The sequence below is a fragment of the Zootoca vivipara genome, chromosome 13, assembly GCF_963506605.1.
Source record: "Zootoca vivipara chromosome 13, rZooViv1.1, whole genome shotgun sequence".
Taxonomy (NCBI): Eukaryota; Metazoa; Chordata; class Lepidosauria; order Squamata; family Lacertidae; genus Zootoca; species Zootoca vivipara.
In genome coordinates, this window is record NC_083288.1 from 4,844,788 (window position 1) to 4,870,524 (window position 25,737).

Sequence of the window (25,737 nt, forward strand, 5' to 3'; positions counted from 1 at the left end):
TCTGGACTTTAGCAGGCTTTGTCCACAGAAGGGCTGCAATGCCTCACAATTTCATCCATCTCTGTAAAGGGATGAGTAGTTATAGGTATTTTTTTTTAAATCACATAAGTGAATGGGGAAGCACAAAGTTTCAGGTTTTTTTGAACTGGGATTTAGATTCAGACCCCGAGTTGAATCAGATAGCCTTTAATTGGTCCAGGATAAATCAAACACTTTTAATGAAGCGCCAAATCAGAATCCTAACCAAATATTGTATTCAGTTTTTCTCCCCCTCTCATAACACTAAATCTTGTAGACATCCAATGAAGCTGAAGATTAGGGACAGATAAAAGAAACTACAGCATATATTTTGGGACTCTTTTTCTTTTATTAGTAAGAACACTTATTGTTTTAGTTCTCCTGGCTGTTAATATAAATTCATTATTTTATTGTATATGTTGTGCTCTGATTTTATGTACGCTGTGTTAGGACTGTTGTTCCAATGAAGAGCGAGTAATAAATATTTTAAGTTAAATAATAAAAAAATACAGACGGAAATTCATTGCTTCCTTTCCTTACCACACTGTACTCTACTTAAAACTTCAACAAGGCCACTGGGTTCTAGAGCAGTTGCCTTGAATGGCAGCTCAAATGAATAGGCAGCTCCTTTCTGCATGCTGCAGCATCACCAAAAAAGATCAACCCCTTGAACTGGGTTTCATCCATATCAATATATGTCTCTCTCTTTATACATGACTAGAGTATTTCAGCCCGTTCAATAACGGGCGCTAGAACATCCTGGGGTTCGGAGAAGCGCTTGCGCAGCGCTTCTCCGAACCCTGGGACCTGTCCTTGCTGTCGGCAGCAGGAGGACAGGAAGGGAGGAGAAAGCGCTGCTTTCTCCTCCTCCGTTCCTCTCCCCCAGCCGCCGACAGGAAGGAGACATCCCGGGGTTCGGAGAAGCGCTTGCACAGCGCTTCTCCGAACCCTGGGACCTGGCCTTGTGTCGGCGGCAGGGGGACAGGAACGGAGGAGAAAGCGCTGCTTTCTCCTCCTTCCTTCCTCTCCCCCAGCCACCGACAGGAAGGACGCGGGACACAAACGCCCACCTCGGCGCCGCTGCTTCGCGGCCTCCCGCCGCTCCTCTCACGGGCCAGGGAGGGTTGTGAGGAGGAGGCCTCCGCCGGCCTCCACCCTCGCTTCCCTGCAGTGCCCTGCAGTGAGGCGGTGTCCGCCGGGAGCGGCAGTTGGAGGAAGAGGGGGGGGAGAGTGCGCGCATGCAGTCTCTTCATCCAATCCCTGTGTCCCTGGGGCACATGCGCATTAGCACGGAAAACGGGACACAGGGAATCTGGACGCAGAGACACTTGCACTTTATTATATAGGATAGTGGCAATCTTCATTTCAATAAGCTGCAGCTTATTTTCCAATTAAGTGTTGTTTTCCTGAAGTATTCTGCCTTTATTCACTCAGAACACTGGTAAGATCTTTGACGGCTCCATTGCTAAGGCTATATATAACCAGTTTTGCAGTGAACCTTCTCACTACGTTTTTTAAATCACAGGACAGTTTTGTGTCAAACAATGCAGCTGTTGCACACAAAAACTAAATATATCCACAGGCCCACTTCAGGATGCCCAAGAAATATTCCTCATACTTTTTATCAACTGCTGAATCAGGCAAACCATTTGTACTCCCCAACATTAGTGTATCCTTTCAGAACAGGCTTTTAAAATTACAAGGAAATGTACACACAGACACCTTTAATAGTTGTTCAAATGGAGCCTGTTTTTCATTGTCACAAGCAACTGCCCCCAAATCCACCAGCTATCCTTATTCCAGTTCAAGTGATTTTATTTTCTATGAAATGTATGTCATTAACGTCACACTGTACACCATTTAGCCTGCAATCCTAATACCATTTACCTGGGAGTAAATCCTATTGACTCATGAATATTGGCAAACAGGCATCTCTGTAGACTTTAATAACCTGAAAGCCAATTTTAGATGCCTGTGCAAGGTCAGCCGTTTTCCTGGAATGGAATGGATACACAGCCCACTTACCCTTGGAAATGAGCCACAGGGGAGCTAAAGTCTGATGACTCAAGGAAGACCCCCAGCTTCTTGTTGCTCAATTGTTTTTAATTCTCTAGTGGCAGTGTCAAAAAGCTTTTTTAAACTACAGTGTAGTGGCAGGAATAAAGATCTACATTTGCATCTGTTACCCTGTGGATCCTGCCACCTGAGGCAGTTGCCTCACTTTGCCTCATGGGGGCCGGCCCTGGCCTTAACATTTTCATCCTCAAAAAGAGAGGCTGAACACTTTTACCACATCTTGATTCCAGAGTTCCATATAAGACCCAAGCTGCCTGAGATGTCAGATATTTAAAATTGAAATACATTTCCAGGGTCTCTTTGAGGAATGTGCTGGGGTCTCTCTCCCACCCCCATAGGGAGCCCCAAACCCCAGCAAAGACCCCTTTAGCTCTGACCCTTCTGCTCATGCCAAAAGCCTTGTGACTCTGGCAAGGCCCAAGTTTTCAAAGCTCCCTGGAGAGAATATACATGGGCACCTCAACAAGTGGAAATACACCTTGGCCCATGGCCCAGCCTGCCCACACCCCACCCCTTGGGGCAGAGACCGAATATACCGTACTTTCCCCATGGAGTTTATAGAGAAACACTGTGCTGCACAACAGATGCTTCTTTTATTCCATGTGCCCAGGCTGTGATCCTGCAAAAGTACTTGTGTTTGGCAGTAGTGCCAATGGCCGTAGGGGTCTCGGCTGGCAGAGAACTTGCCTTCAAGTGTCTCCAGGGTGTCCAGCTGGGGGGGGGGAGGGCTCCAGAGCACTGTACTTTAGACAAGACAAAGTATTTGCAAGCCATGGTACAGTATTCACATACGACAAAAGGTGGTGTTGGGCGACATACAGAACCACAGGTTGCCCACGCTTGGTCAAAATAGTGTTGTGTGGTCTTAATAAAAACTGTGATCCACTAGACCACTCCCTCTCTCTCTACGCGCACACACACACACACACACACACACACCACAAAAAGATTCAAGGGCAGCACTTTCTTGCAGGTTTGGCTTCTTCTGAAGGGAATGGTCATTGGAGACATTTGGTGGTTTTGCAACACTTAGGTTGATTTATAGTCATACAAATTTGAGCACAGGTGGACACAAACGGAGCACTTCTGTAAGCCACAACTTTGTTGCCTTGCACCAGATCTCTCAAGACACCCCCAGGATCCTTTCACTTCACTCCCTGCCCCCTTTTCTCTTCATTTGTGTTCCAAATCTCGCCTTCCCCCTTTGTTGCTTTCCCCCCCCCGCAGGACCTCAATACCTGCCCTATGCTGTGCGAAAGGGGATGGGAGTAGGGATGGAGGAATGTCTTATCTGAAATGGTCCTTGAAGCCCAGGGGCATCTCCAGCTATTCCAAAGCCTTCTGGGCCCCTTTACCTGTAATTTCCCTATTATTTTTAAGGGATCTGAGCGACGTGTTTGGCCTTATGTTGCCTCTCAAATACTATAATCAAATAATAAAATACTGTCACAATTCAGAAACTGTATCACCGCAGGTCAAATCCAGCGACCATCTATCGAGAAGAACCGGCGGAGAGGCGACCTGAACATTTCCGAGGAGAAGCTGTGCAGAGAGGGCTTGGGAGCAGACCTGTTTCCACTCTCTCTCCTGTTATCGCAAGCCTGGGGTTTCGGGAAGACGCCCGAGGGCCCAGCCCTCCTGGGCAGAGAATGGGCCTGCCCTCGCCTCGCCTTGCCTCGCCGGCCTCCAGGCGTCCTCTGCGCCCCGGAGCGAGGGCCCTCCGCAGCGCGCAGCCCGGCCACCGAGAACATGGCTACCCGAAGGGGGAAGGGGCTGGCGTCACCTTTCCGAGCGGCCCCTTGGCGCCGACGACCCAGTCGCCACCGCCGCGCGCCCTCGCTCGTGAGCGCCGTCCCACAAAGAAAGTCCGGCCCGCGCCGGGTCCCCGAGGAGGAAGGCTCGCCTCGCCGGCTAGTCGCGTTTGGCCCGGGAGCCCCGGAGGCGCAAGACTACAGGCGGCGGCGACCCCGGCCCTCCCCGCGCGCCTCTTGCCCGGTGCCTGCTACCCGCGCGCCCAGGGCGCCGTCGGTTGCGGCTGCGCGCAACAAGCGGCGGGAGGGGACGGCGGCGGGGGAGGGTTTAAAGCCCGGCGGAGGCGGAGGCGATGCCTGGGAGCGGGGAAGGCGAGTCAGCTGAGGAGCGAGGCAAGCGCGGGCAGCAGCAGCAGTAGGCGGCGGCGCGCAGCCTGGAGTTGCTGGAGGACGGACGCCTGGAGGGAAGCTCCCCGGCCTCGGCCGCAGGTTTGGCTCCTCTTCTTCCGCCCCTGCACCCCCCCCGCTTAATTCTACGGTGTCGTTGCCCCCCCACCCGCTTTTCGTGCGGCCGCCGCCGCGCATCCCCCTCCCCTTTCCCCCCGGAGGAAGAGCTGCCCCTTCCCGTCTCTCCGGGTCCCACCCTCTTGCCCGGCCGGTCTGAAACTTGCTCGGAGGGGCGCGCGGCTTGCCCGAGGAAGGCGAGCAGGAGCCACGCGGGCGCGCCGAGGGGCTGCCAGGGGACGAACCCTGGACCTTGCTGGTGAGCGGGCGGGCGGCGGGAAGTTTCTCGCGGACGCTCCTCTCGCTCCCCGTCCCGGGAGCGGAGAAGTCCTGCTCGCCCCGGCCGCACGGGCTCGGAAGGAAGCGCTGCCGACTTTCAGGCGAGTTGGCGAAGCGCGCGCAGGATCGCTCGCCAGCCGCGTCCCTCCGGGCAACTTTGCGCGCGCGGCCCCGCCGCCCGATCTGCCTCTGGCGGCACGAGGGGGACCTCGGCGCGCGCGGGGGGGGGGAGAAGCATCGCACAAAGCGCGCGGCCGGGGGGATGCAGCGCCCAGGTTTTCTGGTTGGTTTCGCGTTCTTTTTCCCTTTCTTTCTTTTTTCTTTTTCTTTAAAGGCGGGCGAGACTTCTCCGGAGCCTCGGTGCCCTTTTCACATTGCATCATAAAATCAGGGTGGAGCCAGCCTTCCTCCTCCTCCTCCCCTTCTGCAAGTAACCCGAGCGGAGGGGCTTGCCCGGCTCTCCCAATCGCCGCCGCTCCAGCGCGCGCTCCTCTGCTCGCGCTGCCCTTGGTGCAGGTCGGGGGCCGCGGTTGTCCCGAGAAAGTGCACGAAAGGAGGCTACTTTTGCAAAAGGCGGAGGCCGGCGCGGGGCGGAAGAGAGCTCGGGCTCTCCTCGTCCGGTAAGAAACGAGTCTCCCGGCTGTGGGCGAAAGACTGAGCTGGAAAGGCGCCGGCTTCAGGGTTGCGCGGACGGAGTTTTGCCAGCCACGTTGTGGCCGCTGTGTTGCGACGACTGTCTGTTGGCGACGATTGTGCATGTGGCACTGGATATGTTGGGCAAAAAGGATTTCCCAAACTTTTTGTTTCCCTTCACCGCCTTTTCCGAAGGGTGGGAGCCAGAGCAGTGGTGGAGGTCGCGGAATTATGGTGCATCTTTTTTTTTAACCCCCCCCCCCGGAGGTTCTTGGCATGAATGCAAGGGTGAAAAGTGCTTGGTTTCCCTGCACAATGCAGGGCCATCAACTGGCCTTAAATTATGTAAGGCACTTCTGAAGGTTACTGCTACTTACTACTGTTTTGTAGGCACTGCTTGCAGAAAGATATCCCAATCCTTTGGCAGCTGTTGCTTCCCTCTTCATCTGTTTTGATGATGGTATCCATGGGGGTGTACTCAGAGCATCATCTTACAACCCCCCCCCCCAAATTTGTCTATTTGTTGAACATTACCTGGTTTGGCAGAGGGGAAACATTGCTTCCTATTGCGCCCTTGCATTGGTGTGTTGGTACAGTTGGTACAACAACTGTTTTACATTAGCACAGTTTCTAAACTCATTTCATGAACTCCTTTCTGGGCATCTTATTGGACCACTTAAACTTCTCATTCTACTGATCAAAAGTATATTTGCAACTCACCATATTAATTGTGATCTTGTTGTCCAGTGTGGTGGATGCAAATGTTTTCTGAGCAAGTATCAGGCGTAATCTTTGTAAGCTCTAGCCTTGGGTTGGATTCAGCAGTCACCTTATTTTTGTATTTGGATTTAAAGGTGGCAAGTGATGAAAATCCCATCTTGTACAAGGATGTGAAAAGCAAAGCATCCCCCCCCCATTTTCATCAAAAACAGTGCTGCATTATGAGAACCATGGAGCCTGGCCTAGGGGCTTGTTAACCTTTTGATAATTCAGTCCTCCATCATCACATCAAGGAAAATAAGTGCTGACTGTTCAAAAACCTCTGCTGTAGTCAATGCCATTTCTATTTCCATTGTACTGTATGTGTTTCTCTTTCTTGCATACTGGGGCAAGTGACTTGCTGTAAGAGCAAGCTGCAGTAAAGAAGTGTAGAAGTTGAGATCATAGGATCATAGCATTGTAGTGTTGGAAGGGACCATGAGGGTCATCTAGTCCAACCCCCTGCAATGCAGGAATCTCAGCTAAGGCATCCCTGACAGATGGCCATCCAACCTGTGCTTAAATACTTCCAAGGTAGCATCTAGCTAAAGTGAAGGTGGCAAATCTACATATTAAACTTGTGTAGATCATTTAGAAGCAGCTATGTTTCGGAATAAACTATTAGGTTAAATGGGGTTTTCTCCGTGAATGTGTACATAGCCTTAGGGCCCCTCTTGCTAATTTCAGCAGAGCTTAACAAATGCTTAACTCCTTTCCCTCCTTTCTTCCACAAAATCATTAGGACTTGAAAATATATTTTCTGTGGTTGGATTGTCCTCTTGTCTATCTGATGTTGAATCATAGGCGCTTTTGGAGCTTTGTGTGATGTTTTAAGGCATGATAATACCAGAATGCTGATGCAGCAGTTGGATGCGATTGCCCATCCAGCTTAAAGATGGTCTGTTTCTTGATTCCTTAGGTTGGGAAATGTCAGTTGGTTTCTAACTGCAGCAGTGAGTAAAGACTGGTAGTACCAGTTTCCAAACTTTCTAACTTCAAGGAAGGTTTTCTGGTCTGCTATGGAATCCCTGAGTGTTGCAGAGGATTCTGGGAAGTAATCTAGGGCTATCCTATTCATGGAGATGATCCGGTAGACATTCTGAATCATTTGATGCTTACACTAGATGGTGTACAAACACCCCACAGATTCCCAATTCCCTTAATTTCATACGGTTGGAGTTCCACTGAGAAGGAAGAAGGAACTTTGCTTCTTTGTCTGTTTGGTCTGAAAACAATAATCTAAAGTCCATACACAAAAAGGCATCTCCAGTAAACACAAACAATATAAACATAATGTAGTCCGAGGCAATAGTTCATGGAAATGTCATGTTGAAATGCTGGGGCTTGCTTCCCAGTAAATAAATGTATAGGAGGGATTTAGCTGTAAATTTGTCACCAGTTCTTTCATTGAACATATCTTGGCTGTGAGTCCTGGAAGACTGGCTCCCTGCCTTGCAGGACCTTTCCCACCTGGCCTGGGAGGGTGGGGCCTCACAGACTCCAGCTCCCAAACCTGAGGCTGCTGTACACTCGTTGTTTAAAAAGACTATTGCGGTTATCTATATTAATTTTTTAATGTTTATTTTAGATTTTTTATGATTTATGTGGAAATTGTTCGGTTTGGTTGTGCACTTTTTGATGTTTTATTTATTGCTTGACTACTTTTGTTAGGTTTGTAATTATGTATCCCCCCGCCCCCACCCCCATGTTGTAAGCTGCACTGAACATGGTTTTAAATATGGAAAGCTGGCATACAAATAAAATGTACATGTATAGGCTTAAAAAAGAAAAAAGAAAGAAAGCCTCTGAGGCTCCCTTGTGTTGTGCATCAGTGGTCCCAGTCCTGAAAAATGGGAAAATAGGTATCTGTGTAAATCTTTAAAGCAGTTGGAAAAAATATGTACTCCCAATTTTGGAATCTCCTTCCAAAAGTGACAGGATTCCAAATTTTAGTTTTCCAAATTGCCGCAAACAGTTATTGAGAAACTCAGTTGAGTTTTCATTTCCTTTTGGAAGTTCCTTTTTTCAGTTTTTGGATGCTTGGAATTATGAGTGTTTATAAGATGTTCTAGAGGAAGAAGACAAAACAATTTAGACACAAAAGGAACCCCTGCTTTCATGGACTACATTCAAATGCATGTCCCATTATAGCAAAGTATTGGCCGTCGTCTTCAATAGGATCCATGAATCGGGACTTGAGAATAGATGCCGTTTACGTTCTGTTCCAGAACATTTACTGAAGCAGAAAACCTCCATACACAAAGGAATATTTTATGGTTGTTTAGACATGCAGAACCCTGTTCAAATACCTGCCTAGCCTACCGGCCTTCTAAAGGGAAATAGGTTTGGACCAACTATCATAATGACAGCAAGTACCGTATTCTAATGAAAGTGGTCTCAGATCAGGATGGTGTAACTTAGAAGTGCCTTGGAGATTACTAGTAAGTCCTTTGCTGACAGCAGACTGTGAATGAACTGGAAAATCTAATAACAAAAAGCAACTGTATTGTACCATGGGCGGGGGAAGTGATGGAAAAACTGGCCTTCCAGACATTAGACTACAGCTCCCATTGTCCCTGACCATTCGGCATGGGAGCTGGAGCTCTGACAACCTCTGAGGGGCTGCAGATTCCCTAGCCCTGGTGCATGTACAAGATATATTGATTTTATCTGCTACACCCTTATTACACATTGGTCTGTCTTGTTCCTGCCGGACAGAAACCACTATCCCTGGCCTTAACTTACCATGGTTTGTTCAGAGAGAACCAAACCACAATTCCTGCTTCACATGCAATGCTAAACCAGGGTTTGTGGCTTCTTAGCTCCCAAATGGAGTGAGCAGGAGTGAAGCAAGTGTGATTGATTTGTGCACACTAATCCATGTTTTATGGCATAACCTGGCATGTGAATGAGACCACTCTAATGGGGAACTGGATTTGCCACTTGCTCATGTTTGATAAACAGGTTTCTTGATTCAGATGGTGGCAACTGAATGAGAGTATCTTATAAGAGAGGAAATGGTTGCACTTCAAAGACAATGAGATATGGCTCATCTTCACATCTACATAAAGAGCAAACAGCATAAAAACTGAGGATATCCAAATGACAGTAGTTTTGGTGAGCAAAAAGATGAATTTATTAGTTGCTTTTTAGAGAGACTTAAAAAAAAAGAACATTGAAAGCAATGATAAAAAACAACATAAAATACAAAAGTAATATTTAAAAACCAGTACCAACTTTGCCCACCCTGTGAAAAGATGGTTTTTAAAAATGTAATAAGCAAAAAATATTATTTATTGGTTGTGATTTTTTAAATGTGTTTTTTCTTAAAGGGGAATCTAGAAGCTTTCAGAATTGCTTCAGATTGAGTAAATAGAGCAATAAATCCCCTCTTTTCCTCCCAACTGCTTACCGGTACTTTTATATGACTTGTGGTTCATATCTTGATCTTATATTCATGTTGTGCGGATGCCTGATGATCATCTTCCAAAGCAATTTATTCCGAACCTAAAAATGGAAAGCGTAATGCTGGTGGCCAACAAAAGAGGTTTAAAGACTGTCTCAAGGCAAATTTTAAAAAATGTAGTATAAACACTGACAACTGGGAAACCCTGGCCTGCAAGCGCTCCAGTTGGAGAACAGCCTTTATCAAAGGCGTCATGGGCTTTGAAGAAACTCGATCTCAGGACGCAAGAGAGAAACGTGCTAAGAGGAAGGCACGTTTGGCAAATCCACACCGTGACCAACTCCTGCCTGGAAACCAATGTCCCCACTGTGTGGGTCCAGAATTGGCCTCCACAGTCACTTATGGACCCATTGTTAAAACCGTGTTTATGGAAGACAATCTTACCTCGGCTACAAGTGAAGAAGAAGAAGAAGAAGAAGAAGAAGAAGAAGAAGAAGAAGAAGAAGAAGAAGAAGAAGAAGAAGAAGAAGAAGATCTCTATCTGTAGCTCAGAGCTTAACTGTGCAAGTGGCAAAACCATAGTTCTATTCAGAAGAGAGTTCTGGGTTGAGTATTGAGGTCTTAAATGACAATGAGGTGTCTAGCAGAGGTGTCCACCCAATAGGCCCACAAGGTCAAGCCAGCCCCACCTGGCTTCCACCTGATGTCTTACATAGGATGTCAGCTGTGGGGCAGGTAAAGGCGGAGCTTGGGCAAAAGGGCTCTGGAGGCACTGCCAATCCTGCCCTGCTCCCAAGTTGGGAACAAGGCCAGATTTAGGTTTGATGAGGCCCTAAGCTACTGAAGGTAATGGGGCCCTTTATATAGCAGGCGGGGCCCATGATTTACATCATAGGAGCCAACACAACACAAAACACTGTTTTTGTATGTAGGTTTTATTTTATTTGTTATTTTATCTTATATTTTGGAAATGTACACCCAGTTTTTCCCTTTAAATTTTTTTGGGGCCCCCAAGACAGTGGGGCCCTAAGCTATAGCTTGTTTAAAGGTAAAGGGACCCCTGATCATTAGCTTGTTTAACTTATATGTAAATCCGGCACTGGTTGGGAAGCAGCTGCAAAGGCTCCCTTGTTTCTGATAGCTGCCCTCAACTCACACTGGGAGAAATCTTGTATTATATTTCCTGGTTTCTAGGACACTTCGATAGGACTAATGTGTTCAACCTAATATCAGCAGAATTGGCAAAGGCTGTCAAAAAGCTCTGCCCCTTGGAGCCCATCAGCATTTTTGAGAAGGCTATTCTAGAGTCTTGTATTGAAAATGAAAGGAATCATTGCTGTGGCTTGGGGAAAGTATTTTGTGGCATTCCCACCCCCCTTCTCCCCGCCCCCAGTAGGCTCTTCATCAACCTGTATGAGCAGTCCATCCTTTCTTTTACCCTCCCTCCCACCTTTATGTTGTTATTTTAAGGGTAGAACTAAAAACAATATTTGAAAGCCCAAGACATCCAGTCAAGATGTCTTGCATGTGTACTTGTTTTTAATATTGAATTTTTCCTCCTGGAATGAGAAAGTGACATATGTCAGCCTTTTGCTGCACAGGCTGTAGTTGAGATACTTAAGTACCTTGCTAAAAATAGTGCATCTATTTTAGACAAGTGCCCAGTTAGGAGAGGATAACTTGTGGCTCGCCAGCCTGTAATCTGAAGGCACAGGCTGGTATTAAACAGAATGGAAACAAACATTTTGTTGTAATTATGCCTCTGCTGGTTTTAACAATTAGCTCTGATATAAATCAGCTTGCATCTCTTAGAAGTTGCTTTAGCTATCCAGGATTCCTGTGCTGCCTCTTTTTAAAAGGGAGTCTTTTTGTATCAGTGCTTCAGTTCATACTTTGCTTGGTTTCAGTTTTTAAAAGAAATTAATTTACAGTTTTCAATCTGTTCCTCAACCAATAACAAAAGAATAAGTTAAAACAGAGGTCCAGAAACAGTTCATGTAAAGGCACGAAGCTCATAATGAAGATAAATCAACAGAGCAGAGCCTTGCCTCAGAGATATCTCTACAAGTCCCTCTACAGGTGAACTTCAAGGTGATCTTCTCACCTGTTTGGTTCTGTTACATGTTAGAGGCCAAACAATAGGGAACCCATCCAAACTACTGTTTTCAGTAGTGTGGAACTAAAAAAAAACCCTGCTTTTTTTTAATAAAAAAAGTTTATCACTTAATGAGAAAATAAATTGGATTCAAAAGTTATCAAAGGGCAGAGAGAATTTTGATGAAATTCTTATGGGTGGTTGAGCTTTTTGAGTGTGTATGTGTGTGCACTAACCTTGTTTTTGAGGTGACCAAGGGAGGTGTGATGGTGAATTTCCTTACTTTAATTCTGCAGATTATCTCACCAGTGGCCTGTAGACTGCAGCCTTCCTGGGTCCTTGTGCTTCAATTGAAGTCATGTGGAAAATATCATGATGGGGAATCTGGAAATATGGGCAGCCCAGAGAGGCTACACAGAGCTGGCGTAAAGTTTATTTGAAAGAAAAACTCTGCAATGTTCAGGAAAGCTCAAGTCCCACACTCATCAAATTCTACAGAAATCCTTAAGTGCTCTGAGAATGAGGGAGAAAAACCAGAAGCCACTTTCACAAGGGAATAAAACATTTGAGAAGTTGGGAGCACACATTTTGACATGGCACAAATGTTCCAGTAGCATTATATTTCTAATTTGTTAAGCAGCAGTTGACAAAGTTCATGCAAGGCATGTTTTCTGGCACCTGCAGGCCCCACCTCCCAAAATTAGAGCTGAGATAAGCCAATAGAATGGTAGCAAATAGACTAGATTGTGTTGTGTTTTTGTGGTGCCCATAACAGTTTCTCTAGCTCACAAATGGGCCCATGGGCCCAAAAAGGTTGGCAACCACTGCACAACCCTTTAATTGTTCTCTTTGGGATAAGTTCTGACTAGCTCAGAGTTGGCGGGAGATCTGATGCTTGGCTCAAAGAGAAATAAAGATAACTATTTATTTCTTAATGTTTGTGGTACCTGACTACTCTCATCCTTTCCTTGAATTAGGCGAGGAATGCTAGTGTCCAGCTGTAGCATCTTCAGTGTTCTATACTGGAATACAAAATTTGTTACATTTTGTTTATGATGAAAGACTATATATATACAAATTTAGCAAAACAAGTTCTCAATCAATATAATCAATTACATTTCCCCCCTTTTTTATTCCCTCCCCTCCCTCCCTCTCCCACCCCCTCGAGACTTCCCTCAGCTCCCCTCTCTGATTTGTTAATACATATTATTTTCTGCATGTTATAAATTTGTACATATCATTAGTTTATCTGTCATGTGTTCTACCAATAAATTTGTGGATGTTTATTCAAAACCTGCCAAGGAGTCCAGGTCCTTTTGTTATCTTTTAAAGTAATTTGTGAAAAGTTCCCATTCTTTCTTAAAGTCACGGTTGTTTTTCTCACATATTCTGTATGTTAACTTTGCCATCTCCGCATAACTCATCAACTTTTCTTGCCATTGTTCTTTCGTCAGTATTTCCTCATTCTTCCAATTTTGTGCCAATAAGACTCTTGCCGCTGTTGTAGCATACATAAATAAAATCTTTGTTTTTCTTGGCAGGTCTTGTCCTAAAATCCCTATCAAAAATGCTTCTGGTTTTTTAATAAATGTCATTTTAAACATTTTTTTCAATTCATTATGTAGCATCTCCCAAAACTTTTTAACCTCTCTACATTCCCACCACATATGATAAAATGTACCTTCTTTTTCTTTACATTTCCAACATGTTTTTGACCCAGTTTTGTACATTTTCGCCATTTTTGCTGGAGTAATATACCATCTATACATCATTTTCATGTAATTTTCCCTCAAAAGAGAACAGTCTATAAATTTCAAATCTACCCTCCACACTTTTTCCCATTCCTCGAATTGTATATTATGTCCTATATCTTGTGCCCATTTAATCACAACCAATTTAACCTCTTCATCTTTCGTTTCCCATTCTAGCAGAATACTATATGCTTTCTTTGGTAGTGTTAGGGGGACTCCTTACAGGGAGCCTTCCCCAGTCATCCTGACCAGCACTTCGCCCAGCGATAGCGTCAGCAGCGGGTCAGGAGGGAGCGGTATGGAGGGAGGGCTCCAAGATGCTGCTGAGCCCTTGCACTGACTCAGAGGGCCAGTAGAGGAAGGAAGCCTCAGTTATGCAGCGGAGTCACAGCAACGTCCCAGCCAACAAAGGGGAGATTGGATGCAGCCCCTTCCGGCACCCAATTTGAGGTGTGCGCCCAGACGTAAGGCGAAGGGGAGGTGTTTTGGGGTCCCCAAGCTCTTACGTTGGATCAGAAACAGGAAGGTGGTATTGCCAGATTCTGAGAGCGACTAGGCAGTCATGTTTTCTGATGTCTGTGCACTGTAAATAGTATGCACAATAAAACTCTTAAAGACAGAGCAGACTGGAGCGTCTTTACTCGGGAGTAGCTGCAACAATCCCCTGACAGGTAGGTTCACATCTTCTTCTATAACCTCTCTTTGAAATTTGGAGGTTGTGTAGCTAAATCCCTTTTTATTATCTTCCTTGAACATTTCATTTAATTGTCTGTAATGCAGCCAATTCTGAAAATGTTCTTTATTTTCCTCATAATCTTTTAATTTCCATTTCCCTTCTTGATCTCTCAATAGATCTCTATATGTAGGCCACTTTCCCTTTTTGCCAAGCGGTTTGAGCAACGAAGCTTCAATTGGTGATAACCACCAAGGTGTTTTTTGTTCTTTTAGTCCTTATGTATCTCCCACACTCTCATTAATGATCTCCTAATTATATGATTGTAAAAAACTTTCCCTTTCCCATACCATAAGTATGCATGCTATCCATATCTGTTATCACGCCCTTCCAAATCCAATGCTTTTTCTTTTTCCAGTTTTATCCAGTCCCTGATCCAAACCAAACATGCAGCCTTGTAGTACAGTTTAAGGTCTGGGAGGGCGAAGCCTCCTCTTTCTTTGGCATCTGTAAGTATATTATGTTTAATCCTTGGCCTCCCCCTCCCCCCCCCCCCCGGACAAACTTGGAGATGTCCTTTTGCCATTTTTTGAGGGAATCATCCTTAACCATTACTGGGACTGTCTGAAAAAGAAAGAGCATTTTCAGCAAGACATTCATTTTTACTGCAGCAATTCTTCCTAGTAGGGAAAGGTTCATTCTACTCCATATTTCTAGATTCCTTTTAATCTCATTCCATACTTTTTCATAATTGTCTTTTTCATTTATATCTCTTGTTGTTCACCATATCCCTAAGTATTTTACTTTTTAATGGATTTTTAATGGATTTCTATCTCAATACTTTGTACCAAATCTTTTTTCTCTTTTTCTTTTAACTAATAATTTAGTTTTATTCCTGTTTAATTTAAATCCTGCTACTTCCCCAAATTCCTGAATTTTCTCTATTACCCTGGGGAAAGAGTTTTTTTGGATCTTCTACCGTAATTACTAGATCATCAGCAAAGGCTTTCCATTTAAATTCATTTTCCTAGTTTTTATCCCTGTAATCTCTTTGTCTGCTCTTATGTTTCTTGCAAGTACTTCCAGGACCAGTATAAACAATAACAGTGATAACGGACATCCTTGCCTAGTTCCTTTTTGTATTTTACATTCGTTTGTCATCACCTGATTTACAATTACGGTAATTTCGCATTTTGTTCTGAATAAATTGCTTGTATTCCTTTCACAAATTTACCTCCACAATTGATTTCTTCAAGCAGTTTTTTCATGAAATCCCAGGAAACATTATCAAAAGCTTTCCCCGCATCTATAAACATCATTGCTGCTTTTTTCTCATTTTTTACCTCCAGGTACTCGATCACATTCATTTTATCTGGGATTAAACAAATTATCTGAATCATTCATTTTTATTAGAACACAATACCTATATTAATTACAAAATGTACTCAGAAGCAATGGTTCCTTTCCATTCCAGAAGCTCCATGCCAAACCACACGAAGACTCCTCATTTTTCTTCCCACAGTAAATTATCTTGGGAGCTTAGTCCTGATTTCTTAGTCAGTTGTGATCTGTATTCTGCCTCTTCATAACAAAAGTTCTGGGACCTTCATGGCTGAGAACCCTGAGCATGGGCAGAATACGGCTGGGCAATATATCGATGTATCATCCAAAACCAGTTTGCAGTCTATACCGTGATATTAGCTTCTTAATTTTTGACCTGGGAATATATTGTGAATCATGATCTCTTTCTCTCCCTCTCCGTGTGTGTGTGTGCGCGTGTGCGCGCACACTATGCAAAAATCACAATGTGAGAAAAACTGAAGCTAGCCAATTCCTCTACATGGCTCCATTCTTATTTAAGACATTGTGATGTTATATTGCAATGTTTAGCTGGTGATATATCACTATGCTGAAAACCAGCTATCTTTCAGTCCTAGTGCAGAATGTTCCATTTGAAGCAAGTGACTGCATTTTCTGTGCCTTGCCCTCCCCTCGGCCTCGGTCTATCTATCTAAGGTGGCAGTGCCCTGCACAGGTTTTCCTGCTGGGCAGATAAGTTAAGTGGTTGCAAGCTGAATGGGAGATGTGTGGATTTCATTTGAAGCTTGTTGCCACATCAGCATGTCTGCAGGAAATCAACGCACATGCCTCGCAAGTTCTGCATCCTGCAAAATGATGCCACCATCCTACATGTTATATATATATATATATATATATATATATATATATATATATATATATATAACGTGCAGCTATATGGAGTAGCACTGTTTGCATTCTCAGCAGAAAGGTTTTCCATCCTGCATTGCATGACTAAGTCTCCCACAACTTCTTTAGGGTGACCTTGTGTGCATGTTAACACCAAACCCAGCTCTGTTGGAATATTTATTTCCTTTGACTTCGTTCCCTAATTCTGACAACTGACCCAAGAGTAAAGGTTTGTATCCAGTGCATTTCTTACTCAGAGTAGACCCATTGTGGTTGATGGACTTGGTTCATTCATTTCTACTTAGGGTAGAACAATGTAATATTGTGACTGGTTGGCAACTCCAGCTAACTGTGATAAATACTTTGTGTGTTTCTTCCAGAGGTGTGTCCTCTTAAGATTTTCCTTCAGAAATGGCTGTATGTAATTACAGTCCATGTATGTTTTAAATTATGGTTGTGAACCCTCTAGTCATAATTTCATGGTTTTACCTTTCTTCGTAAACCACTTTGAGGTATTTTCCTGCAATACGGTGGTGCACAAAGTTTATGAAATAAATAAAAGGCCAGTAGGGAGAGTTTAGGACATCTGGCTTACTCGGCAGCGAAACCAGGAGCTTTCCTGGCAGAGCGTAGCAGGGATGCCTGCTTCCAGCCCTGCACGGCTGTGGAGCAGAGGGACCTTACTCCTGCCCTTGCCGCAAGAGAGCACCATGATTCATTGTAAAGATAGGTCGCCCCTTGAGGGTGCTCCAATTCCTTTCTGGCCAGATAGGCAGCCATCTTTGCAGGCACCCCAATGCTGGCAGGGAGTGAGGATGGAGGTGGCCTAAGCATAACTTTTTTAAAACAAAGGGCAAAACATTTCACATGTCAGCGGTTGTCAGAACGCACTGGGCACCTTCAAACGCTGTTCCAGGCAGCGTTGCAGAGCTATGTGAAAGTGTTCCCTTGCCAGGAGCTGCCAGGGCTGGGGGCAGAAGCCCACAGGCCTGTGTCCAGCTTCCATGAGGACGAACCTGTGAGGCTATGCTAGTCAGCGTGTTCCCTGAGCAGCAAAGGTTTTGCCCGGCTTTGGAGAGATGCCACCACTTCCTGGGGCCGACGGGAGTTTGTTATAGGGAGCAGACGATTCCCTTGCTAGAACATCTCCTCTGGCTGTTTGTTTCCAGGGGAAATTCAGGCGCTAGTTATGACCCACAAAGCTCTACAAGGCTTAGGTCCAAGCTATCTGAAGGACTGTGTTCCCCTATATGTACCTGCCCAGGTTTTGAGATCTTCAGGGGAGGTCCATCTCTCGTGGTCCCGCCCCCCCCAACTTGGTGGGGATGCAAGACGGGGCCTTCTTGGAGGCTGCTCCCAGACTTTGGAACTCCCTCTCTAGAGAAGCCACACTGGTTCCTTCCTTGTTGTCTCCTTGTTCCAACAGGCTTTGGGGAACTGACTGCTTCAAATGAGGGGGCTGGTACCATGCTGTTTTTATTGTTTTTATATACGTATCTTGTTTTAATATATCTTTAATAATAATAATAATTTATGATTTATACCCCGCCCATCTGACTGAGTCTCCCCAGCTACTCTGGGCGGCTCCCAATCAAGTATTAAAACAATTCAGCAATAAATATTAAAAACTTCCCTAAACAGGGCTGCCTTCAGATGTCTTTTAAAATTAGGATAGCTGCTTATTTCCTTGACATCTGATGGAAGGGTGTTCCACAGGGTGGGTGCTGCTACTGAGAAGGCCCTCTGTTTGGTTCCCTGTAACCTCACTTCTCGCAATGAGGGAACCGCCAAAAGGCCCTCAGCGCTGGATCTCAGTGTCCGGGCTGAATGGTGGGGATGGAGACGCTACTTCAGGTATACTGGACCGAGGCCGTTTAGGGCTTCAAAGGTCAACACCAACACTTTGGCCGCTCCCAGTCACCAGTCTGCCACATTCCGGATTAGTTGCAGTTTCTGGGTCACCTTCAAAGGTAGCCCCACGTAGAGTGCATTGTAAAATAATAATAATAATAATAATAATAATAATAATAATAATAATAATAATAACAACAACAACAACAACAACAACAATAACAATAACAATAATAATATTTTATTTATACCCCGCCCTCCCCAGTCAAAACCGGGCTCAGGGCGGCTCACACCAATAAAATTACAATAAAACATAAAAAGCAACTAATTAAAATACAGATTAAAATACAGTATTAAAATTTAAAATGCAGCCTGATTTTAAGTAGTCCATAAATCCAAGCCATGAGGGAAGAAAACACAGGGGTCAGACTAAGTCCAGCCCAAAGGCCAGGCGGAACAGCTCTGTCTTGCAGGCCCTGCAGAAAGATGACAAATCCCGCAGGGCCCTGGTCTCCTGTGAAAGAGCATTCCACCAAGTTGGGGCCAATACTGAAAAAGCCCTGGCCCTAGTAGAGGTCAATCTAGCCACCTTATGGTGTGGGCAACACTGTCCGCTGCAGTCTCCTCTAGTTCAACCCCTTGGCTGTATTTTAGACCCAGTGGGTGCTGCACTTAGTTCTGCCGTGCTGGTGAAACGAAGGAGTTACGGGCCTGATCAGTGCTTTGGCGGTGGGAGACGGGGAAGGTTGAGTTCTGCTGCATCAAAGGCCCAGCAACCAGTGGCCAACCAGATGTCCACCGGAAGCCCACGAGGCCCTCCTGCTATTGTTCCCCAGCAACTGGCTTTCAGAAGCCTGCTGCCTCTGATGTTGGAGGTTGCCTGCAGCTGTCATAACTACAAGCAAGCCTCTATCATCCATGGATATATCTAGGGTCTCTTGGAAAGCAGTCCAGATTGGTGACCATCTTTGTGAGAATGAATTCCATAGTTATGTGTATATTCAACCATTTGCTTTAAGTGGATGACTCCAGTATTACAAAAGAGGAACAAACTTATCTGTATGCACTTTCTCCACAACATGCATTATTGTATACACCTCTCACCGGTGCTAGAAACTGGGGCTGGATTCTAGACGCATCAAAGAAGCGTTTCAGTTTAAACCGTTGTAAGTTTAAGCAGGGAAAACAGGTAGGGAAAAACAGGACTCCACTTCGCCATCTGGTGGCACAATGTTATATCACACATACGACACATAAATTGTATTTTCTTTACCAGTCTAGCTGAGTCCCAAGGTAGAAAAGCTAAGAACCAAATGGCTTCTGGGACCTGGGTTGTGGGTGCCAAAAAAATTGTCTAGTCTCCATTGGGTGGGAGCAGGCTCGGCAACACTTTATTATTTTGATAAGCATGAACTAATACAGTACACAATTCTCATAAGTGACACATTGTTAATATCACATTTTTAACAGAAATTGTTAATACGTGTTTAATTTGGTGTTTATAATAAAAATATTGGTACCATACTTCCATTTTCAAAACACTACTCTTTATTGTCAAACTCCTTAACATATTGTCTATCCTTACCATATACTTCGAGGCTTCAAAGCACATTCACTTCAGTAATCCTTGAATGTCAGCCAGGCACAAAAAATGGCACCCAGATTTTTTGAGGTGCCATTTGAGAACCTTTAGGCTCAAAATGCGCCTGGCGCCATGCTAATTTTGGTCTCCCCCCCAAATAATAATTATTGATTTTCAAACATTACAAATTGCAAAAATTCACACAAAAAACAAGAATAAAAAAGAAAAGCATATCAATTCTAACATTTTAATTAACATTGTAGACTTCCTCAATTCCCCTCACACTGGGTCCATTTTTAACTCCAAATTAAGATATTTTAATTTATTATCTTAAATCATTCTAACACATTTTTTCGTTATCTCACAACTATTTCTATTCTTAAAAGCATTGACTGTCTTCCACCCATAATTCATCTTAGTCCAAATCTAAATTTATTTTTCCATCCATCTATCCTCTATTTCTCCCCTTAGCCCCAAATTTATACTCAAAATTTTTCCATACATTCGAATATTATTTCTTTTATCATAATAACATTTAAACACTTAAATCTAATTCAGCCCCCCCCCTCCTGGACTCAGGGTCTCCCAGATGAATCAGCCAGTTCCATAGGTCATTCCAGTTTCGGGACATCTTGATCAGTCAAAAAAATAACATCCATTATTACTCGTCCTCACCACACTCCCACTCGTTCACCACCTCTCCACCACTCTCCCTTCTTCCTCCCCTGCTGCCTCCCCAATTTCCTAGCTGTTGCACATTTCCACTTTTCAACCCTGTCTCAGTTTTGGTTCCCCTCATAGCTGCCAAGTCTCCCGTTTTCCCCGGGAAAACCCCCTTTTTACTTACCTTTTCCCGGTGGTCCCCCGTATCACTTCGCCTCCCGTTTTTCTCCGTTATTTTCTCCTGCCGGCGGCCATTTTTTTCTTTCCAATTTGCCCTTCTATGGGCACAAAAAATGGCCGCCGCCAGCTTCAAAAGTCGCATTTACGCATGTCCGGAAGTGCATAGACGTAACTTCCGGTGTTGGCGGTGGCCATTTTGGTGCCCATAGATGGGTGGAGCGACAACGGAAGTTGCGTCGGTGCACTTCCTGACATGCGTACAAGCGACTTTCGAAGCCGCCGGCGGCCATTTTGGGTGCCCATAGAAGGGCAAAGCGACCGGAAGTTACATCGACGCAACTTCCGGTGTCAAATGGCTGCCGGTCCCGGATTCTGCAGTCCGGAACTTGGAAGGTAAAGTTCCCCTTAAGTTCTGGCCCCAGCATGGATCCTGTTCTCCCTCTCTCACTGGGAGGGCACTATTCCATGCTGGTTCTTCTTTGGAGGCTCTTTGAATCAAGCATGAGTCCTGTCCCCCCCCCTCTCACCGAGGGAACAATGTTCCATGCAGCTTCTTCATCATCTTTGAATTCAATTACATTGTCCATGGCTGATGATTGTTCATCTTGCTTCTCTTGATACTTTGTTGGGATTAGTCCTTTCGCCCAGCTAATTATGAACCCTGCCCCTCACCATAGCTAAATGATGAACCCTAGCAGGGACCACAGCTTGCGTGCTTTATTTATTTACTTACTTAGGGACCCAGGTGGCGCTGTGGGTTAAACCACAGAGCCTAGGGCTTGCTGATCAGAAGGTCGGCGGTTCGAATCCCTGGGACAGGGTGAGCTCCCGTTGTTCAGTCCCTGCTCCTGCCAACCTAGCAGTTCGAAAGCATGTCAAAGTGCAAGTAGATAAATAGGGACAGCTCCGGCGGGAAGGTAAACGGCGTTTCCGTGCGCTGCTCTGGTTCGCCAGGAGCAGCTTTGTCATGCTGGCCACATGACCTGGAAGCTGTCTGCGGACAAACGCCGGCTCCCTCGGCCAGTAAAGCGAGATGAGCGCCGCAACCCCAGAGTCGGACACGACTGGACCTGATGGTCAGGGGCCCCTTTAACTTTACTTACACACACACACACACACACACACACACACCCATTAAATTACATGGAGCATTTAATCAATGAAATTAAAGCATTTGTGACTAAATCAGCAGTAATTAATTTCTTTTTAGCAGTAAGGTTTAGACAAGTAGCGTAGCTGTTGCAGTAAAGTGATTTTGGGGGGCAGAGGGTGCCGATGCAGTGCCTTGCCAGGGGCGCAAGAGACCTTAAGCGTTCCTGTTTCTCTGTTGCATGCCTGCTCTCCTTCCAGCAGAACTCTTGGCCCTGGATATGAGGAGTTGCCTTGCACTGAGTTGAGAGCATTGGTGGAACAGCCAAGTACGGCCTCCTTTGGCAGAAACAACGCTCCAGAGTCTTGAGCACAGGCTGTTCTGCAACTTCAGATCTTTAACAGGAAGCGTCAGGGATTGAACCTGGGATTTTCTGTTGACACAACTTGTGCTTTATCGTTGCACCGCAGGCCTTGGCTTCTCCACAGTCACTGGGAAATATCTCCTACTTTCTCTCCCTTCCCCGGTTCCTTTTGGCCAGTGACGTGGGGTGGTTTTCCCAGAAGTTTTATCTGCAGCCCTAAATAGATCTGATCAAGCATGTTTGACATAATGACTCGTAAGAGTTTTGTTTTAATAAACACGAGCCATTACTTGCTGTATAAATATCTCAGAGGTATTCTGGTATCCCAAAGTAGGAGGAATGAAACATTTGGTAAAGGGGAAACACTCAAAATGTACTTAGCAGGGTTTAAATTCAAATTCAAAGCTGTACTTGGAAATTATTGACTTACCTGTATTAACATACAGTGCAATCCTACAATAGAGTTGCATATGCAATAACAGATCTCTGCTCCTAGGAATTTTTGATCTCTTGGCCCTAGATATGAGGAAGCATAGTGAAGGAGGGAAAGGCATGCCTAGCAAAGGACATGAATAAGGGCAAAGGGTCTTAAATTTGGTTATCGTTGGAAATGGGAATTAAGCATTGAAAAAAGGAGTGGAGAGCCTAATCGACTCAGTAGCATACACCAGTAATTTCTTTACAGTTAAGGGTGGGTAATGAAGGTTTTGCAAATGTGTAACATGCTACTTTTAGCACACCTGAAGAGCAGTGTACATAAAAAATTATATGTGCTTCCAAGAGATAGTCATCAGAAAACTTAATAACCACGTTGCATTCTCTAGTATTCATCCTCGTGGTACAATCTGAGTACTATTGTGTTCTGATTTGTATGAAAGCAATCTATTTCTGAATTTTCTCAGAATAATAATAATAATAATAATAATAATAATGGAAAGATTTCCAGCACACATCGCTTTGTGTTGGACGGGGGAAGGTATTACAAGAGCAGTTTTATCTGATGTTTGACCATACCTCTTGGTCAGTGTTCAAAATCCACCCGTCGCCATTGGCTCTCTGAACTTGGGAGTGCTCCTTTGTGACCAAGTCAAGATTTCCAGTCATGTGGTTTGCAACCGAAATCTCCTCTCCCTGGGCAGGAGTGGGGGTGGGCAGCCCCTTTATGTGCTGAGTCAGAGGGAACCTTTTTCATTGTTGTACAATTTGCATAAGTAAGCAAACTCTGAAGAAGGCGTGGGGGGGGGGCACTGGGCAGAAAGGGAGATCTGGCTGATTTTCACCCCTCCCCTTAAATCTCACACTTTGCAGATGGAAACACATTGTGGTTTGCAAACAAATCATTGCTTCTCTCTTGCAGGGTGGGGAGGGGAGCAGGAAGAGATCTGGCTGATTTTCACCCCCTTCCTTCAGTTTTTCTGTGAAACATGTTGAGGTTTGTAAACAAACACAAGCTGCAAACTGTTAAATCGATTCATTGCTTATGGGGCTTCTCAAAAGTGAAATGGCTCTGGCGGTAAAGAAGTGCCACTTTTTTTTTTGCTTTGTTTTTCATTTCTTCTCATAATAATATGTTTGCTGGCTTGCTTGGAATAATAAAAGTTTGTCCCCTTTATTTGGATTTTGCTGCATCGTTTTTTTCTAGGAATGGAGGTTGAGTGAGTGAGATGTACTGGATGTGTGTGGTCTGTTTTTTTCAACCCAGTCTGCAGCACGAGACACAGCATCTTTCTAGCCCTTCCTGGAGATGAGTTAGCAAAGTCTGCTGATGATGACACCAAATTGTTCGGGGTAGTTTTTAACTAAAAGAGGCTGTGAGGCACTCCAAAAGGATCTCTCCAAACTGAGTGAATGAGCCGGACAAACACTGGCTCCCTCGGCTTGATAGCAAGATGAGCGCTGCACCCCGTAGTCGCCTTTGACTGGACTTAACTATCTAGGGGTCCTTTACCTTAGTGGTTAGAGTGTCTGTAGGACTAGAACCTGGGAGAGGTTCAGCCATGAAGTTCATTGGGTGTTACTGTTCTATACATGCCTAAATTTAAGTCCCACTGTGCTCTCTGTATGACGTGTTTTGCTATGGCTGGCTAAAACTATCCAAATTGCAAAAAGAACCAAATAAGTTTTCTACACAAAGTTGTTCACAAATTTATAAAGATACAGGTTATGGCAAACCGACCTCTCTTAATTGAGTACAAGAGGTTTTTAGTTTTGCTAGAATGAAACTGCAGTCACATCTCTTATAGACTGCTTTTCCACTTGAATGCTTCTGTATTTTAAAAGAGCTTCTGTTTTGTACACAGCATTTATTCCATCTTCTCCTAGAACCTCCACCTTGTCTTCATTTGCTTTGTAATCTTGTTTTTTAAAAAATGCACCTAGACATTTAGTTGTGGCAACCATAACTTAGGTCTAAGGTGCCATTTGGCTCCTTGCTTTTATATCTCTGTTTCTAACGCTGCTCTTTGTTTTGGCCTTGAGACGGGGAGAGCAGGATGTCCTCATTGCCTGGCTCAGGGTACCAAGCAGTAGTAATCATATTGTGGCCGTGATGTAATGAGAGAAGCTTGCCAAGTCTAAACAATTTCAAGAATCCCCAGATGTAAACACTGTGCCGTCAAAGATAGTTCAACAGAAATTCCAAGCAAATCGTACTTTGGCACGTCTGGAACCCTAAAGAATATTTTTGCAAGGCAAAGAATTCACTGGGGCTGTTTTGCTAAAAGGCTTTCGATCCTATAGATAGGCAAAGTGAACCAACACCTTTGGTTGTAAAGCAGGCATCTTGGGTGTGGTTTTGGCTGAGAATTTAGGGGTGCAAAGTTAATGAACTTAATTAAGTCTGTGTGCTTTAATCAGCAGATTAATTGGCTAAAGTATTAGTTTGAGGGGAATGAATGTTGGTGGGGCTGGGGGTTAAGGCCACACTTTATCCCTTGAGATTATTTTAGTCTTTAGTCTTCAATGGGAAAGGAAAAAGGAAAATGTTAAAGACTATTGCAGAGTCTGCGAGGGTTGGATGAACTAGGATTTTTAACATCCTTCCGAATAGTGCAAACCTGTTGTGCTGCAGGCCTTGGTGAATAAATTCCTGCTCACCTGTCCCTGAACATTCAGGTTGAGGCCACCAATATATTGGTAAATTGTCTGAAACTGTGTTGAAATTGTCTGTTCTGGCACCTTCTCAGGCTCTGTCTGTCTACCTGCACCTTTGAGGAATTCCCCACCCCTCCTCACATGAGCCAGAGCGATACGGGGGCCCATTCAGTTGAGGGACAGGAGGCTTCTCTTAAACAATTCTCCCCCAACCAACATTTCCTCTGAAAGAAGTGCCCTCTGTTTTTTGGCTCCTGGGGGCAATGAGCACGCTAAGTCCTTGTCAGGCTGTCTTAGTTTGTCCTTTTTCTCTTTATTAGTTTGTGAAATTAAGACTTTTGCATACTTGGGGAGTTCCTATCTGTGGTTGGTTGTGCTCCAGTGGGAAATTGATCAGGTTCAATATTAGAATAAGTGGGGACCTGTAACAAAGCACTCATGGCTGTCTACAGACAATATGTCTGCAGAAACTATTAGCCCGTCTGCCCCATGCAGACCAATGTTAGTCAACAGCATGAAATGAGAAGAGAAGGAGCCAACTCTGGCTCTGTTTACAGAATCTTCCCTGCATATTTACCTGGAGGCAACTCCTACACATGGTTGGCAAATGGCTATTTAAAAGTCTGGATTGGGCAACTGAAACAAGAGTTCTAGCAACTGCCTTTATAATCACTATATAGTAATCACTATGTAATAATCCGTATAGTTAAAGCTGCAGGTTTTCCCAGTAGTTATGTATGGAAGTGAGAGCTGGACCATAA

General features: G+C 44.7%; 1 protein-coding gene across 4 annotated transcripts in view; it reads left to right on the forward strand.

Moving 5' to 3' along the window:
• Nucleotides 1–4,200: 4,200 nt before the first annotated feature.
• The window catches only part of GRB10 (growth factor receptor bound protein 10), an 85,386-nt gene continuing 63,849 nt past the window's right edge, over nt 4,201–25,737 (forward strand). For 2 of the 4 annotated variants that reach the window (XM_035137092.2, XM_035137096.2), the window contains exon 1: nt 4,201–4,334. The gene's annotated coding sequence lies outside the window, so the exon portion shown is untranslated. Of the gene's footprint in view, nt 4,335–4,410; nt 4,609–4,882; nt 5,249–25,737 lie in introns of those variants that run through there. The other 2 variants (XM_035137094.2, XM_035137093.2) reach the window with 2 other exon arrangements.